The sequence below is a fragment of the Aethalodelphis obliquidens genome, unplaced genomic scaffold (assembly GCF_003676395.1).
Source record: "Aethalodelphis obliquidens isolate GAN/ISIS:26980383/991018 unplaced genomic scaffold, ASM367639v1 scaffold118, whole genome shotgun sequence".
In the NCBI taxonomy this organism is placed as follows: domain Eukaryota; kingdom Metazoa; phylum Chordata; class Mammalia; order Artiodactyla; family Delphinidae; genus Aethalodelphis; species Aethalodelphis obliquidens.
Window position 1 is genome coordinate 527,319 of NW_020838062.1, and position 17,099 is coordinate 544,417.

At 45.8% G+C, this 17,099-nt stretch overlaps 1 protein-coding gene across 7 annotated transcripts in view; it reads left to right on the forward strand.

Moving 5' to 3' along the window:
- Positions 1 to 1,193: 1,193 nt before the first annotated feature.
- MTM1 (myotubularin 1) overlaps positions 1,194 to 17,099 on the forward strand; it is a 98,236-nt gene continuing 82,330 nt past the window's right edge. For 4 of the 7 annotated variants that reach the window (XM_027097907.1, XM_027097904.1, XM_027097906.1 and 1 more), the window contains exon 1: positions 16,223 to 16,241. The gene's annotated coding sequence lies outside the window, so the exon portion shown is untranslated. Of the gene's footprint in view, positions 1,237 to 16,222; positions 16,242 to 17,099 lie in introns of those variants that run through there. The other 3 variants (XM_027097909.1, XM_027097905.1, XM_027097911.1) reach the window with 3 other exon arrangements.

Below are 17,099 nucleotides of genomic sequence, written 5' to 3' on the forward strand. Positions count from 1 at the left end.
CCCCGAGCAAGTGCTATTCTGCTCCTTTCTAGGAGTCTGGTCAATCCAGGAGAAAGGAAGAACAAGCATAAGGGGCTGGAGGGAGGAAATAACAGTGGTGCATCCTGAGAATAGAAAGAAGTTCCCTGTGATTAGACCAGAACTTGGAGTGAAGAGAGAGGGAAGAGGCACATTGGGAGAAGTGGCTGAAGAGTAGGTGGGGTTCGCGTCTGAAGGGCCTTGTTACTCAGATGAGGAATCTTGACTCTTCAATAGCGTTAATATGTGTGTGTATATATATATATATATATATATATATATAATGATATATGGTTATTTACACACACAGACACACATATAGTGGTATCGTGTTTTTAGATGCTGGAGTACTAAGAATAGAAGAGGCAAAAAACGGCATGTTAAGGTAATCCTTTACCGTCATTTACCTGAGCTGCTTATGTATAATTATAATGTAGCACAAGGACAATTACAGATATTCTATGAGTATTTTTTTCTAATTACACACTGAATTATCTTCCTGAAATTGTCTTTTTTTCTTTTCCTTTCTTTTTCCTGGGTTAATAGTCGCCTGTCCCAAACCTCAAAAAAGTAGAAGGAACTTTGTCCTGAAATGTTTACTTTCACTAAGTCTCAAGAGAGTTCTTGTAAAGGTGCTGACGTAGCATGAAGGACACCAGAGTCAGTGAAATTTTTTTCCCTTACAGTATCTCAACTTCACGCAGCCAGCCCTATGAGCCCCCAAATAGCTCAATTGAGCGACAGCCTCTAAAGTTTTATCTAGAGAAGTTTTCCCTCTGGGTTTCCCCCTTATTGGAGAAAAACAGGGAGACGCAAAGAATAATTCTCGGACTACACTTCCCAGCGGCCTCCGCTCGGCGCCTAGTCCAACTTCCCTTAACAGGGGTGGTCCCTAGCACCTTGGTCCCGCCCATTCCCGGCACCGTATTTAGAACTACAACTCCTAGCTGTCTCCACGCGCCGGGCCCCCGAAACAAGGTTTCCCAGCAGCCTCCAGGGCGAAGAGCCCCGCCCCTCGGGGCTGCTCCCCAGACTTGGCCGGCGCCCTCTACCCGCCCCGCCCCCGGCACGTGACACACCCCCACCAACCGGCGCGCGGAGGAGGGCGGCGGGCGGTGGCCGAGGGCGGGGAGGCCGCAGGGGGCGGGCCCTGGAGGGGGCGGAGCGGGGCCCGGGAGCCGAGCAGCCTGGCAACGGCGGTGGCGCCCGGACCCCGAGGTGGGTGCGCGGTCGCGGCTGGCCTGGCTCCGAGCTGGGCGCTGCGGGGACCTGTGGTGGTGGGGGGGCCGGGAGGAGGAAGTTGGGACTCCCGGGGCCGGCAAGTCCCACGGGGCCTCGCAGCACCCGCGGAGGTGGGCGGGGGGAGGGGGGTTAGCCCGAGTGCCTTCGCTGTCCCGGCCGGCTTGGGCTGAGGCCGGGGAGCAGCAGGCAGGTGCCTCCGGCTTCCCTCGTTCTCCCCGCCCAAGGTCCCGGGCCGGCGGCGGGCGAAGGTAGGGACAGGAATCGGGCCGGGAGGCTGGGGGAGTGGGGGCGTCGCGGCCGCTGCCCGGACTTTCCTTCCCCGTCCCAGGGCGGCGAGCGGGCCGAGCGGCCGCCCTGCCTCCCCGGCGACGCGCCGCGGCTGGTCTTCACCCTGGCCCTCCGGGCGGGGCGGGAGCCTGCCGCATCCCCCGTGGGTCCTGCGGAGGGGCCGTAGCCCGGCAGTGTCCGCGAAGACTCGATCGGCGCTCCTGGACAGTGTTTCTGTGCCATGCACGGGAGGTTTGTCTGCTTTTGCAACAGTTGAGGGAAGATCTGAGGAGGGAACGGCTAGTTCCCTGATACGCAGTCGGAAGTATGCACAGGCACGAGCAAGCGCCCTTTGCCGGGTTGCCTCCCTTAACTGTCTTGCTGCGCTCAGGAAGTGAAAACTAATTTTAGTTTTTGCCTAAGCAAATATGAAATCAGTCTGCTGAAAAACCCATATCACGGGCTTTATAGACGCATGCAAAGTGTGAAGCGAAGTGGATTGAGACTGGTTTTTAAACAGACATAGTAGACCTTCACAAGAATGGAATCATGCCGTATTAGAATTGACTGGGACCTTTAAGTTTATATTGTTTCCCCGTTAGGGAAGCTAAGGCCCAGAGAGGTTAACTAATGTGACAACTTAATGGCAACTTAAAGGCAAAGCTAATATCACAAGTCAGGTTTCTGGGGGCATCTCAGCATCTGTGTAGCCTGGGTAGTTTTTATCACAGCTCAGTTTTGTTCCTTGTGAAGTATCCACCGTAGAGTCTAGAGACCGAGCCAGCGATTTTGTTGTAGTCCAAACCATGTTTGAATTACCCTCAAAACCAGTTTACCAGCCAAATAAGACTCTTGGGCTTGTTCATTTATAGACAGCTTTCCCTTTCATCCAACATATATATTGGGCATGATCACTTGTTCACCAGATTTGACTCTGAATGACTTTTGGCTGTTTCACAAAACCCAATATACCCTTGAGAGATTCCACAGCATGGAGTAGGTTCAAACCAGAGGTCCTGCCACTGTGTAGCAGCTTCCCGAGGTACTTGAAAGTGGAGAGCGTCCGTAGGGGCTTTTAGAGTCTAGTATGGTTATTCAACGATTGGTCTCCTTACCTTAAAATTCTAACTTGTATTTATTAAGTTGTCAGTGGTTTCATTCATTAAACGCAGAATGCCCATGCTGTGCCCGCAGTGTCCTGAGTGCCGGGAAGACGGCAGACGGCACCACTGACGAGGTCCCTGCCTTACAGAGCTTCTGTGTGGGGAAGCGGACAATAAAAAAATAAACAATGATAGATTTTCCGGCGGAGATGAGCGCTATGAGGAAGAATAGAGCTCTGAAACTCTGACATGACCATGCAGCAGGCCAGCATGATTGAGCGGGGGTTGGGTATCCCTTAGCATCGCTAGTGTTAGATGGCCAGCGGCGGCTCCATTAAAGCAAATCGCCAAATCCAAAAGTAAATCTGTCTGAATCCGGGAGATCCTACGGGGTCATCATTTCTCCAGCCATTGCCTCTTGGATGATAAGTTTGTCACAGCCTCATTTTTACTTGCTTTTCCCCTCCCATGCAAACAGTAAGTGGTTTCAAACACCCAGGGAGGCGCCCTTCAAATCCCTCGCAGTCTCAGTAGCTGCCTCACTCCAGCTACGGAAGGCCCTGCTGACCGAGGTCAGGGTTAGGTGTTGATCGCATGCCAGTGTCTGCTGGCTGCGAGCTACCTGACGCAAGGATTTCTCTTCCCGCACATTGGTTTGTACTGGGAACCTATCATGTGAAGGGATCCTCATTCCTTGTGTTGTGTGCTTTGTAAAGAAACTAGTTCAATTTGAAAGTAGCTCTAGAGTCAAGAGGCGCCCAGCTTCCCCAGAAGAGTGCCAATGAAATGGCATTAGTGATAACTTACCATAGAGTTTCATCTGCTTAGTACCTTTTCAGTTCTTTCCTTTTCTGTGTGTTCAGTGGCTTCAAAGCAAATGTTTTCATTTTTATAGGTTCCGAAAAATCATTAAAGTTACCCAAAAAATACGCCCATATTCTTTGTTCCAAAATGAAAGGAGGATTAACAGAATGTAGTTACTTTAAAAACCACTGAAAGAACATGGGGTTCTTGCTCTTACTGGGGGCTCCAAAATAAGGAGAAAAGTGGAGCCTCTTCAAGGCTTAGGCGACATTTTGAACTGGTGGCCAAGGATTTCAAAAGGCCAGAGTTTTTCTTATTTCCAAAGTTTTTTCAATTTTATCAGAGAATAAGAGGTTGTTTTCATTACTTGCTAGTAATTTCCCTTCCCTGTTTCTGACCTCTTTGAAGTTCTGCTTTCTTTCTTTTCTAGTTTCTCTGTTCATTATTCCTTTTTGGCAGATGGGGGGACAGGGGCTGTCGTTCACCTTTAAGGTGTTTACTCAGGATTTGAATCCTATCTAACTTTGGGCGAGTTCCATACCTCTGTGCCTCAGCTTCCTTGTCTGTAAAATGAAGATACTAACAACAGTACCTTCCTCCCGGGGCTGTTGGCCTGCCTGCGTGGTAAGGCATGTTAGGTGCTTACAGTAGCATCTTACACATAGTAGGCACTCAAGAAATGTTAACTGTTATTGACTTGAGCTACATGGAACTCCTTTCTTTTAAAGAAAAAAAAATGATTCTAACCATGTCCCAGTAAACTTTGGGAAATCCAGTAAAGCATGATTTTCTAGACATTTCCCTGCATTTCATTGTTGACCCGAGCTTTGAGTTTCAGGTGACATTGGCAGCAGCTCACACAGTTCCTGCACGGCTAAGTTCTCTAAAGAGAACTTTCTGTTTGGACTCAGAAATTACTCGAGCCCATATTTTGTTTGTTGCTACAGACAGGAATAGAGCAAGAGAGGCTTTCTTCCAGTTTCTCTCCCTCGAGAGCCAGAGAGGACCAGGAGACCCAGTTGGGGTTAGTCGAGTGAGATCCAGTTGCCATCCTGTAGTCAGAGGATGGTTTCTCATGGTAAATGTTTACAACGGATTTATCCACATGACCACCAGGAGAGTTGCATCCTTTTCTTTTTAAGAATGTAGCAGGCATCTGTTTAGAAAATCGGCATCGTGCACTAGTGCTTTCTATTTCTACCCGGAGGAACAAAGAGTGGTAAAGGAGCCTTGTGTCTGTGGGAGGTGGTAGGAAGCCCCTTCTTAACTCCATGACACTGGACAAGTCATTTCGCCTCGCTGCTGGTGCTTCCTCCATTTGTAAGATAGAGCTAAGACAGCCTGCACCACCAAGCTCCCAGAACTCTTCAGAGAATCCAGTGTGCACCAACGTCCTTTGCAGACTGTACGGCGTTATTATTATTGCATCTGTGGGCGTTATTATTATTGCATCCGTGCGTTATATAAGCCGTCGCTATTTGGAGAACTGGTGTGAGAGGGCAGCATCCTTCCTGTTCTTGGCCCATCTGCCCCCGAGCTGTAGGTGTGGCCTCTCTGACCCCCACCCCCAGCTTCTGTCAGCACTGAAATATGCAAGTGTTTTGTTACCTCTCTCAGACCTGAAGCCATTGGTACACTTTGTGAGCTTCCATTTTGTTTATTCCTAAAATGATAGTACTGTGTAGCCAACAATCCCAGGGCGATAACCAGGCGATCTCTGCACCAGGGAATATTGCCTGCCTTTCCTGTCTCAGAATGGAAGCCTTTCCTTTTTTAAATCAACACTTTACCTTAGCTCCACAATGCAGCTTGAGGCCCTGCCGAGTTCCTCCACTCCTGGGGACGGGATGGGAAGAAATCCAGGGACTTGATTGCTCTCCGGGTCCACAGCACCTTCCCTGTTCGAACAGGATGGGTGCCGAGTGCTCCTTTCTTGTTACTTGAATTTGTTCCTCGGTATCTTGAAATGACTCCATAAGTAGCTTTGAAATTTCATGTATGTTTAGTATTGCTCTTCCTTGACTCTCTTGTGATATGTAACACCTGTGTATTTCAGCAGTAATTTTTTTCATCTTCCAAGCTTGTAATAAAGAGGGCTGAGGTTGAAGACGTTTTTCCTGGGCAGGTGAAACCTAACATGGCCCTGTACACGCAGCGGACATTTAGTGAATGTTCTTTGACTTGAACTGGACAAGGGGGCATAGCTTAGAATTGTTGGGATGTGTTCATTTCAACACATTCTGTTATCTTTCTGGAGATCAGAGTATGGGATGAGTGTACAAGATGAAAGGGAGCTCATGCTTAGTCTTTCTTTCCATGGTCAGTTAGCAAATGAATAAGAAAGCACTGAGTCCAGTGGGGCGAGAGGTCCCACACGTTGCTTTCCTACCTTTTTCTTCCCAGCTTCTGGACTTTTAGACTATTGTCACCAGTAGTTTGAGTTTAGGTTTGTTTTTTGCTTTGCTTGTTGGTACGTTTGGGGGTGGGAAGGGGTAAGGGAAGTTGAAGGTAATAATTGAAAGTAAAAGTAGAAGTAACTTGTTTGTAACTCATTCAGCTCGTATTCCCTTGCCTACAGACCTCGGGGACACGGTGTTGCCCTTTCCTTACCTTGTGATAATTGTTATATATTGCTGTCTTGTCCTTGGGCATTTTGCGAGGAGCCTCTTCCAACAGAAGGGGCTGCTCCGCCAGGGGGTCCTACTTTCACCTTCACAGGAGCTCTTGAGGTGGAGGTGGGTCATACAGGGGATTCTTAGCGTCAGGTGGTGTGGCTTGAAATGCCCTTGTATGACCCTCAAGTTCCTTTATGGCCCTGGGACGACTTAGGCGGGGACTGAGCTGTCAGGGTTCATTCCAGCAGGCCAGGAATCCGCCCGAACAGTTTTACTGGAAGAGGAAATGTACCTGCGCAGCAGTGAGCAGCTGCGACCTGTCAGTACTAACCGTGCGTCACAGTGAGAAGGAAGATTGCACTCGGTTTCAGTGAGACCCCAGGAGGGTGCTGCCGTTGACACTGGTTGTGTGGCAGGCAGGACAGAAGAACCCCCAATCCAGATTCCATTTTGAGCTTCCTGGTCCTGAGATGTTCTTGCACATGTCGGTGCTCCTGGATCTGTCAGAGACGGTGGGAGTCGCTGCCACCCTCCCAGGTGGAGGACAGTCGGAGCTGGCCCTCACCTCTCTGTAGCCCTTGCTGCGAGACATAATAACTGATTTTTTAAAGTTGAGGCTGAATGTAACCCTGCCACCATTTCCTTTCTTCACTATTATCAACTCTGAAATGATATGATCCTTTCTCCAGAGCTTCCCATCATGTCTGTGCCACAAAACAGTTTTTCCTTGTTGATAAAATTGTTCTGATGCCTCTGCTCCTGGGAGCTTAGGAGAAATGCAGAATCTTAGGCCCCTGTAGACCTACACAACCAGAATCTGCAGGCTAACAAGACCCCCAGGTGATCTGTATGTAAATTAAAGTTTGAGAAAGTTGGTCTAAGTAGCAGTTCGCATCCCGGCTTCCGGATCCTTTGGGACCAGGCTGTTCATTAGAAAAATAATTCAAGCCACATGTGTAATCCCGTTTTCCTAGTAGCCGCATTAAAAAAGACAGATGAAATCAATTTTTATAATATATATTATTCAACCCAGTATGTCCAAAACATTATCATTTCAACATGCAATCAGTATGATAATTAGTGAGACGTTCCCCTCCCCTTATTTGCACTAAGTTGTGGAAATCCAGCAGGTGTCTTACACCTACAGCACGCCTGTTGGGACTAGCCATATTTCAGGCTCCACATACTAGTAGCTCCAAGTGTTGGACAGTATAGCTTTGAGAGATACAGTTTGGCCTTGATTTGTTGATGATGTCATCAGATTTGCTGTCCATGCTCAAAGAGCAGTTAGAGCTTCTGCTGCCTGGGTAGTAACTTGCATTAACGTTCGGTGTAATCGGTGCAGAGCCCTTTGCCCGGTGCTACCGCGTACATCTCATCTGAATCCTCACAACTTTGTTTCAGAGAGTTCTTCTCAGGGTTTCAGCTTGGTAACCTGTAGTGAAAAATCGCCATCGGTAGACGTGTGGAATGCAAGCTTCTTTCTCGGGGGCATCTTCAAAGGACTCAAGGGACGCCTCTCCTCCGGCTCAGGGCGGAAATGGAAGCTTCCTTGCGCGCTGCGGACCTGCAGACCGGTGGTTGGCCACGCTGGCTGCTCATTAGAATCACCTGGGGAGCCTTAACGACCTGCTGCCCCAGCCCCACCCAGACATTCAGATTTATTTGATGGGGTGGGAGGGAAGAGATCAGACATCTGCATTTTAAAGAAGTGCTCTGGGTGATTCTGGCGTGCCGCCCAGCTCGAGAGCAGCTGTCCGCAGCTTTGCTGCGCCCGATAACCACCCGGACTTGGAGTTGAAGTGCAGATCCTGACTCAGGGGGACGGGGACGGGCGGAGAGCCCTCCTCCCGCAGGGGACGCGGATGCTGGAGCCGCGGCCCGAGCTCTGACTCCGAGGAACCTGCGCTCCAGAATCACCTGAGGGCGGTTCCCAAGCTCCAAGTTCCCTGGCAGCTAGCCTGGAGTTTCTGATTCAGGAGGTTTGGGGTGGGGCCCGGGATCTGTACTGAAGAAGGCGCGATGTTTTCCATATTTCACCACGAAGTATTATGTTGACTTTAGGGTTTGCGTAGGCGCATTTCTAGTGCACTTTTTTGGGGGGCGGGGTGGTGCAAATGGATGTTGAGTTTTATCAACCCCCGTTTCTGCCTTTATGGAGATTTGTCCCTCACCCTTTAAACCTGTTAATGCGATGGGCTATTTTAAGGGATTTTCTAATATAACTTGGTAGCGTTAACCAGGTTTGCATTGCTGGCATGGACGCGTTTCTTACTGCTGGGTTTGTTTGGTAATATTTTCTCCAGGATCTTTACATCTGTATTTGTGAGTGAGATTGGGCTTTAATTTTACTTTCCTCTACTGTCTTTGTCTAGCTTAGTATCGTTTTGCTAGCCTTATACAGTGAGTGAGAGCATTCCCTTTTTCTGGTCTCTGGAAGATTGTATAAAACTGGAGTTATTCGTTCCTTGAATATTTAGTAGAACTTGCCCCAGAGCCAGCTGTGCCTGGTGCTTTTGGTGTGGGAAGGTTTAAACTACCAGTTAATATCTGCCGGATCTGTACTTACGTCCGTCTTTTCATTCTTAAATCTTCATATTGTTTGTGCCTTCTCTCTTTCTTCTTGATGAGCCTTACCAAAGGTTTGTCTAGTTGTGGTTATGCACTGTGAGGTTTGTCACTATGTAGAAAGGAATGAGCAGAATTATATTCTCCAGCGTCTTTTTGATTAACTTTAATGAAATGATATGATTTGAAAGTCAGATTTTTATCAAGGTATATTCTGAAAAGCTTTACTTTCACTCCTGTCTCCTGCCAGCCATGCTGTTTCTTCCAGCCACTCCAATCAATATTATTAGTTTTTAGTTCATTCTTCTGTGTTTCTTCTTTTGCACATTTGAGCTAGTGCGCACGTGCGTGCGCCCCCCCACACTTTCACACTGCATTTCCTTCCTTTTCTTACACCAAAAAAGCATACTACATACACTATTCAGCCTCTTGCTTTCTTTTTTTTAAAATAAATTTATTTACTTTTGGCTGCATTGGGTGTTCGTTGCTGTGCACGGGCTTTCTCAAGTTGCAGGGAGCGGGGGGCCCCTCTTCGTTGCGTTGCGCAGGCTTCTCATTGCGGTGGCTTCTCTTGTGGAGCACGGGCTCTAGGTGCGCGGACTTCAGTACCTGTGGCCCGCGGGCTCAGTAGTTGTGGCCCGCAGGCTCTAGGGCGCAGGCTTAGTAGTTACGGCGCATGGGCTTAGTTGCTCCGCGGCACGTGGGATCTTCCCGGACCAGGGCTCGAACCTATGTCTCCTGCATTGGCAGGTGGATTCTTAACCACTGTACCGCTAGGGAAGTCCCAGCCTCTTGCTGTCTTCACTTAAAATATACCCTTGAAATCTTTTTTTTTTTTTTTTTGCGGTACGCGGGCCTCTCACTGCTGTGGCCTCTCCCGTTGCGGAGCACAGGCTCCGGACGCTCAGGCTCAACAGCCATGGCTCACGGGCCCAGCTGCTCCGCGGCATGTGGGATCCTCCCGGACCGGGGCACGAACCCGTGTCCCCTGCATTGGCAGGCGGACTCTCAACCACTGCGCCACCAGGGAAGCCCCCTTGAAATCTTTTTGTCTTCATTTTCTCTTCTTTCTTTGGATTTATTCTGCTGCTTGGATGTTTCAAAACACAGTATTTTTATTATTATTTAGTTCTAATATATTCTGATTTCCATTGTGATTATTTCATTCACAATGGAGTTGTTTAGAAGTTTATTTTTAAATTTACAAAAGTTTTCTAGGTATTTTAAAAACCGATTTCTAAGTTAACTGCATGATGGTCAGAGAATGTGGTCTGAGTACTAGTAGTTCTTTGAAGTGATTTGATGGTAGGTTTATATAGATAGTATTTTGTGGTTGGCTTCTTTCATTTAGTGTAAAGCTTTTTATATTCATCCATGTTTTGTCATTCATCACGTATCAGCAGTTGGTGACTTTCTTTTGCTAAGTACTATTCCATAGTTTGGCTGTAACAGTATGTCCATGCACTAGTTGAGGAACATTTGAGTTAATTCCGTTTTTTGGCCATTATGAATAAAGCTGCTATGAACATTTGCTTACAAGTCCTTGTGTGGACTCATATTTTCATTTGTCTTGTGTAAATACTTAGGTGTGGCATTGCCAGGCCATATGCTTTGTGTATGTTTAACTTTACAAGAAACTGTCACGCTGTTCTCCAGTGTCTGTGCAGTTTTGCGTTCCCATCCCACTGGCAAAGTGAAGTATGAGAGTTCTGCTTGGGCCACGTTCTCACTAACATTTGTTACTGTCTGTCCCGTTAAATTGTAGCCATTGCAGTGGGTGTGTCATAGTAGTTCATTGTGCGTGTTCCTAATGACTAATGATGGTGAGTATGTCTTGTGCTTGTTGAGCATTTGTATATCTCCTTTGATGAAGTGTCCGCTCAGATCTTTTGCCTGTTTCTTACTGGATTGTCTGTCAGTTCTTTATATATTGATATTTTGGATACAGGCCTTTATTAGATAGGTCATTTGCAAGTACTTTCTCCTGAACTGTGATTTACAGTTTCATTTTCTAAACTGTGCCTTTGAAAGAGCAAAGGTTTTTAATTTTGATGAAGTCCAGTTTATTGGGTTTTTTTTCTCTTATGGTTTATGCTTTTTGTGCTCTAAAAAAACTTTGCCTAAGTTCACAAAGATTCCCCCTGTGTCTCCCTCTAGACTTTTGCAGTTTTAGCTCTTTGTTTAGACCTATTTGGGCAGATAGACCCTAGGGTGGCACCCCTGATTTCTGCCCTCCACCCCCATGTTCATACCCTGTGTAATCCCTTCCCTTGAGTATACAGCTTTCTGAGACCTTGAGCAGAGGATCCCGGTAAGGCATGCCCAGACTCCTGACCCATGACCCACACAAACTGTGAGATAATTAACCTGTGTTGTTTACAGCTATTAAGTTTGTTATACAACAGTATAAAACTAATACTTATGTGCTTCACTTCAAGTTAATTTTGCATATTGTGTGAAGTAAGGGTCAAGATTCACTTATTTCCATATGGACATCAAATTGTTCCAGCATCATTTGTGGAAAAGACTGTCCTTTTCCCACTGAATAACCTTGTTACCTTTGTTGGAAGTCAATTAACCATTGCTAGGACCTCCAAAAGGTGGGCCTAATCCTGCAGTCTGTTCTGTCCCATTGATCTATATGTCTAATCTTATGATGCCAGAACCACACAGTCTTGATTACTGAGGCATTATAGTAAGTTTGGAAATCGGGTAGTGGAAGTACTCCAACTTTGTTCTTTTTTATTCCCCCTCCCCCCCGCAAGACTATTTTGGCTATTCTTGGTTCCATATAAATTTCAGAATCATCTTGTCAATTTCTATGACAAAGCCTACTGGGATTTGGTAGAGATTGCATTGAATCTGTGGATCAATATTGACATCATAACAATGTTGAGTGTTCTGATCCTTGAGCATGATATGTTTCTCCATGTATTTAGGTTGTCTTTACTTTTTCTCAGCAGTGTTTTACAGTTTTCAGTGTATGGCTCTTGTACACATTTTTGTTAAATGCATCCCTAAATATTTCATTTTTTAAATTATGCAGATGATACTTTTATACTTCAGTGTTCATTTGTCCATTGCTAATGATACAAATACATTTTTTATGTTGATATTGTATATCATGCTGACTTACTAAATTTATTTACTAGTTCTACTAGTTTTTCTCTAGTATTCTTAGGATTTTTTACACAAGTGACCATGTCTGCAAATACAATTTTAAGTCTTCCTTTCAATATGTTATGTCCTTTATTTCTTTTTCTTGTCTTATTAAAGTTGCTAGGATCTCTAAAATATATCAAATGCAAGCCATAAGACCAACCATCCTTGCCTTATTCCCACACTTGGTGGGAAAGCATTGCATCTTTCACCATTAAGTAGATGTTAGTTATAGGTTTTCCATCGGTTACTTTATCTATTCCTAGTTTGCTGAGATTTTTTTTAAAGAATCAGTATTAGATGTTGAATTATGTTTGTAGAAGCTATGTCTCAGATATAATCTTCAGGAAGATAGTACACCTCATGAATAGCCCTGTTGACTCTATATATCACCACATTCACACTATTATCAACCACCACTACCCAGCTTTTCCTCCATCTGGAGCTTGGGGATTCTTTTATTTTTCTGTGGATCAGCGCATACAGTCATCCCTCAGTATCCATGAGGGATTGGTTCCAGGACCCGCTGTGGATGCCAGAACCCATGGATGCTCAAGTGCCATCGTCAGCCCTCTGGATCTCTGGGTTCTGCATCCGTAGATATGGAGGGCCGACTGTATTGCTCCTTCAAAAGCCATGGCAATTCTGTGTCGGAGTCATGTGTCATTGTTACGGTACTGGAATTTCTTCATCTTCTTTCTTTGCCATTCTTTTGACACGGTTTTGGTTCCTCTTCATCTCCTTGCCTTTTTTATTCCTGCCTTTTTTTCTTTGATTATTTCTTCCACATCTATGAAAACTTCCTCCATGCTAATAGTGCCAAGTTCTTGAAGTGTGTGCATGTGTGTGTGTGTCTGTAGCAGGGATGGGTGGCCACTTGTATTTGTGGCTGGAATAATAGGTAACTGCCCCAAGTAGGAAGATAACCGTTGTCCATACTGTGGGTCACTGCAAGTCTCTTTCTGAAACTACGAGGCTTCTAGCGAAGCCAGTCTTTGGAGATTCCCTTTAGACACTCCTTTAACTACTATGGCAAAGTGCCTATTGCCCAGGCTACGAGTCCTGCTGCTGATCTCTGATAACCCTCAAGGCCAACCTGCTCTTGTCAATTAGGACCAATTAAGAAGTATCAAGCCCAGCATTTTGAACAATTGGGAGATCCTAGGCAACATTCAGAAACCTCACCTGCTCCTTTTTCTTCTAGCCCATGTAGAGAAGGGACAGGTAGCTCCAAATCAAAATTTTCCAGCCCAGTTTTTGGAACTCTTCTTTGGAATTGCCTTCGGAGACCATGACCATGACAACTTTTACAAAATATCCTCAATGGAGTCAAATCTCTGAGTAAAGACTTGGCATTTGCCTTCAGCCCCAAATCATTTTGAGGCCCATCTATTAAATAAAGAGAGTGGGCACTCATGGGAAGCATTGTTTTTTGTTTAAAAATTGAGATATGCATCGCTTCTCGGCCTTTGAGCTAAGATCAAGTGTAAAAATTGAGATATGGTAAAAGTCATGAGATGGTGTCTTATCTAGCTTTAAGCTCTAAAAGCATTTTCAAAAGAATTGGAAGAATACTTTGCATAGTGACAGTGTCCCCGGAAGAAGTACACACCATCAAAAGGGACGACTTTGTAGAATAACTCAACTAGCTACATGTGCTCTGATAGACATTTGTAACCCTTATTAAATTTTGTCCTTTTTAATATAATTTGAAAAGACTCTTCCACAATACAAAGTACTACTGCAGTCAAACAAGAAGGAATATACTGGCTCAGGGCCTCACAGACATGGATTTGGAGGGGAAAGTCACTATTTGGTTAATCATATTTAAAATGAAGTCTAGTGTTCTTATTTGTGACCAGATTTTATTACAGAGATGGAATTCCAAAAAAAATTTTTTTTATTCAGCTGTATAAGCAGGAGGCATAACGTTTTCATTTTTTAATTTGATCATCAATTAGAGAATTTAGAGCAACAGACATCTGTTAGTGGGTATAGTGGGTAAGAGAACCAGACTGCCTGGGTTTGAATTCCAGTTTCGAAAGTTCTTGGTGGACATGTTTAACCTTCCTGTGCTCAGGGTTGTGTGTTTTCATATGAAGGAGTATTAGTAGTTGCCTTATGAGGTTGTTGGCAGTATTGAAGGAGTTCATCTGTGCTTAGAACAATGCCTAGCACGTAGCAGAAAATCAGTAAATGGAAGCCAATTTGCTTTAATTGTCTATTTAACTTATACCTGTTCGTTGTCTTTATTGCTGTTTAACTTGTCTTATATTTATTCAGCTCCCCAACTCCGTTGCTAGCTCCTTGAAGACCTATCTCAGTTTTTTTTTTAGAATTTCTCACCATGCTCCAGAGTAGTTGCCTAGTATGCATTTGTTGACTGATATTTGACCTCTTTGGAAACAGGATTAAATAATTGTATATGTCGAGTAAGGAGTATCTCAGAAATGATTAGCCTGGTGTCATTTCATTATTTCTTCTAAGAAGCTATATTAATATTTCCGTGCTGGTTAACTTAATAGGTGTTCAGTGAATGTTTATATATGGATTGACAAGCTAAATTGTTCTGGTAACCGTATGTCGACCTTTTTGTAGATTGTTAATTTCTGAAGCTAACCTCTTGCTTGCTCTACTTTGGATTGTGTCCTCATAGAAGATATGTTGGTAGGCTTAGCCCCCTGTAACTCAGAATGTCATCTTATTTGGAAATGGGGTCACTGCAGATATAACTAGTTGAGGTCATACTGGAGTAGGGTGGATCCTTAATCCAGTATGGCTGGTGTCCTTATAAGAAAGGAGAACACCATGTGAAGAGACAGAGACACACAGGGACAGCACCATGTGACCACAGAGGCAGAGATTTGGAGTGATGCAGCTGCAAGCCGAGGAATGCCAGCAACCAGCAGAAGCTAGGGGGAGGCAAGGAAGGCTCCTACCCGGGAGCCTTCACAGGAGCATGGCCCTGCCAACGTCCTGATTGCAAACTTGTAGCCTCCAGAACTGTGAGGGAAGAAATTTCTGTTGTAAGCCATCCAGTGTGTGGTACTTTGTTTCAGCAGCCCCAAGAAACTCAGACTCCCATCCATTATCTTGCCCTTTTCCCCTTTGCTGCTTGAATTAGAGTGTTGACAACCCTGCAATTTCATTTCCTCTCAAATGGTTGATTTGCCTCCATTTTCTCCCATTATCCATCTTTCCCATATATTTTGAAATTAAAAAAAAAAGTTTCCTGCAAGGTCAGACAAAGGTGTTGGAAAACCTGGCACACAAATGCCGTCGCAGTTCTGACACGTGTGCCAGAAGCTGTTCGGAACGTAATAGCGGTGTCTGCAGCCAGTTCACGTGGCCGCTGAGGAGAGCATGGCAAGCAGCGTGTGGAACGGTGGACCGCTCTGCAGCAGGGAAGAGGAGCAGGGCCCGGCGCCCCACGTCCACATCCGTGGCTCTTACAGCAGTGCCGTGTGAGAAGAGCAAGGGCCCGCAGAATGTGTAACCATTCCTCCTACGTATAAAAGTTCAAAACCACGCACACTCAACGTATTATTTGGGGATATATCCATATGTAGAAAATGATACAGGTATGCGAGGGAGTCATCAACACAAAGATCAGCCCTAGGGAGGGAGCTTGGAGCACCTTTAGTGCCCAGAGGCTGTCTCCAAGATCACGCAGGTTTCTGAGGGTGGAAGTGTATTCACTGCCTCATCAGCTGAGGGCCCAGGCTGCTCCGCACGGCATCGCAGTGGGAACCAGCCCCTGGCCTTAGGAAGCTCTGATCTAACAGAGAGACATAAAATGTCAATGGATAGGTAAGTGCAGTACAGCATGAGAAGTGAAATGTTAGAAATTTCTACAACATACAGAGAAATGAAGCATGTGCGTTGTATGTATGTGCGCATGTGTACACGGGCAGAAGCCTCCTCTGTCTTGAAGCTCCTGCTTCTCCTCCCAGTGAACGTGCCTGGAGGAATTGGGCTGAATGGCAGGTGCTCATCTCCAACCTTCTCTCCTCTCTTTGTTTTTCTAGAAACTGCGCATCTGCTCTTCAGTTTCTTTCCAATCCTTCCCCCCGCAGTGCTAATTCCAGTTGGAGGTTTCAGCGTTAGTAATGCCCAGTCTGGGAAGGCCTGTGGGAAGTTCGATGTTCTGAACCAGCGCCTTCCTCACTATTATAGCTGTGGCTCTTAGGTGTTTACTCTTACCTTCAACAATTACCTTTTTTTTTTCTTTTTCTTTTTTTGCGGTACGCGGGCCTCTCACTGTTATGGCCTCTCCCGTTGCGGAGCACAGGCTCCGGACGCGCAGGCTCAGCGGCCATGGCTCACGGGCCCAGCCGCTCCGCGGCATGTGGGATCTTCCCGGACTGGGGCACGAACCCATGTCCCCTGCATCGGCAGGCGGACTCTCAACCACTGCGCCACCAGGGAAGCCCAACAATTACCATTTTAACTTCTGTGTAAGAAGGTACTTTTCACTTATAAATTGAAAATACGCTTTTGGGGAATAGTTTCTGCCTGGGGAAAATAGTTCTGTCATGGAGCAGATCAGCTGGGCTCATGAGTTTGGGAATTGGCAGGTGGATGGGGAACTTGATCTTGTTCCTATTTTAAAACTTTGTTTACTGGCAGGTATTTGGTGGTTACAAAATCCATTGGTGAATTTAATGATCTAAGTGTATATAAAATTGCTAGGTAGCCTTTTTACATTAAAAAAAGTTAACCTGCTGGTAGGTGGCTTTTCTAATAGTTGCGTTAGCATACCAATTTTAAGTTACGAAGCATTTCTAAAGTTACCCTGTTCCATGGCCACAGCGCATGCCGCTGGAGCCAATCAGCTGTCTTGAAGATGTGCCATTTGTCATGAGGGGACCAAGGACTAGGCTGAGTGGATCAGCTCGAATCCATCACTAACCACTGGAAAAAATGATTCAAAATGCATTCTTCACTGAATCTGAATTATAGTGTTTTTAGCCAAAAGGTCTTGGCAACATTTAAAGAAGTGGAAGTAAGTGTATTGTGATCTTTAAAGTGAATAGTAAATATCAAAATGATACAAAGAGTGAGTTTCTAAATGAAATACTGTTGAAGATTTTATAATTTCCAAAGAAGAGTCATCAAAACAATGTCCCTTGAGCCCTGAGATTTGATTTGGCTGAGTTAAATCAAGAGGCTCTAACAGGGCTCCCCTGGTGGCGCAGTGGTTGAGAGTCCGCCTGCCGATGCGGGGGACGCGGGTTCGTGCCCCGGTCCGGGAAGATCCCACATGCCGCGGAGCGGCTGGGCCCGTGAGCCATGGCCGCTGAGCCTGCGCGTCCGGAGCCTG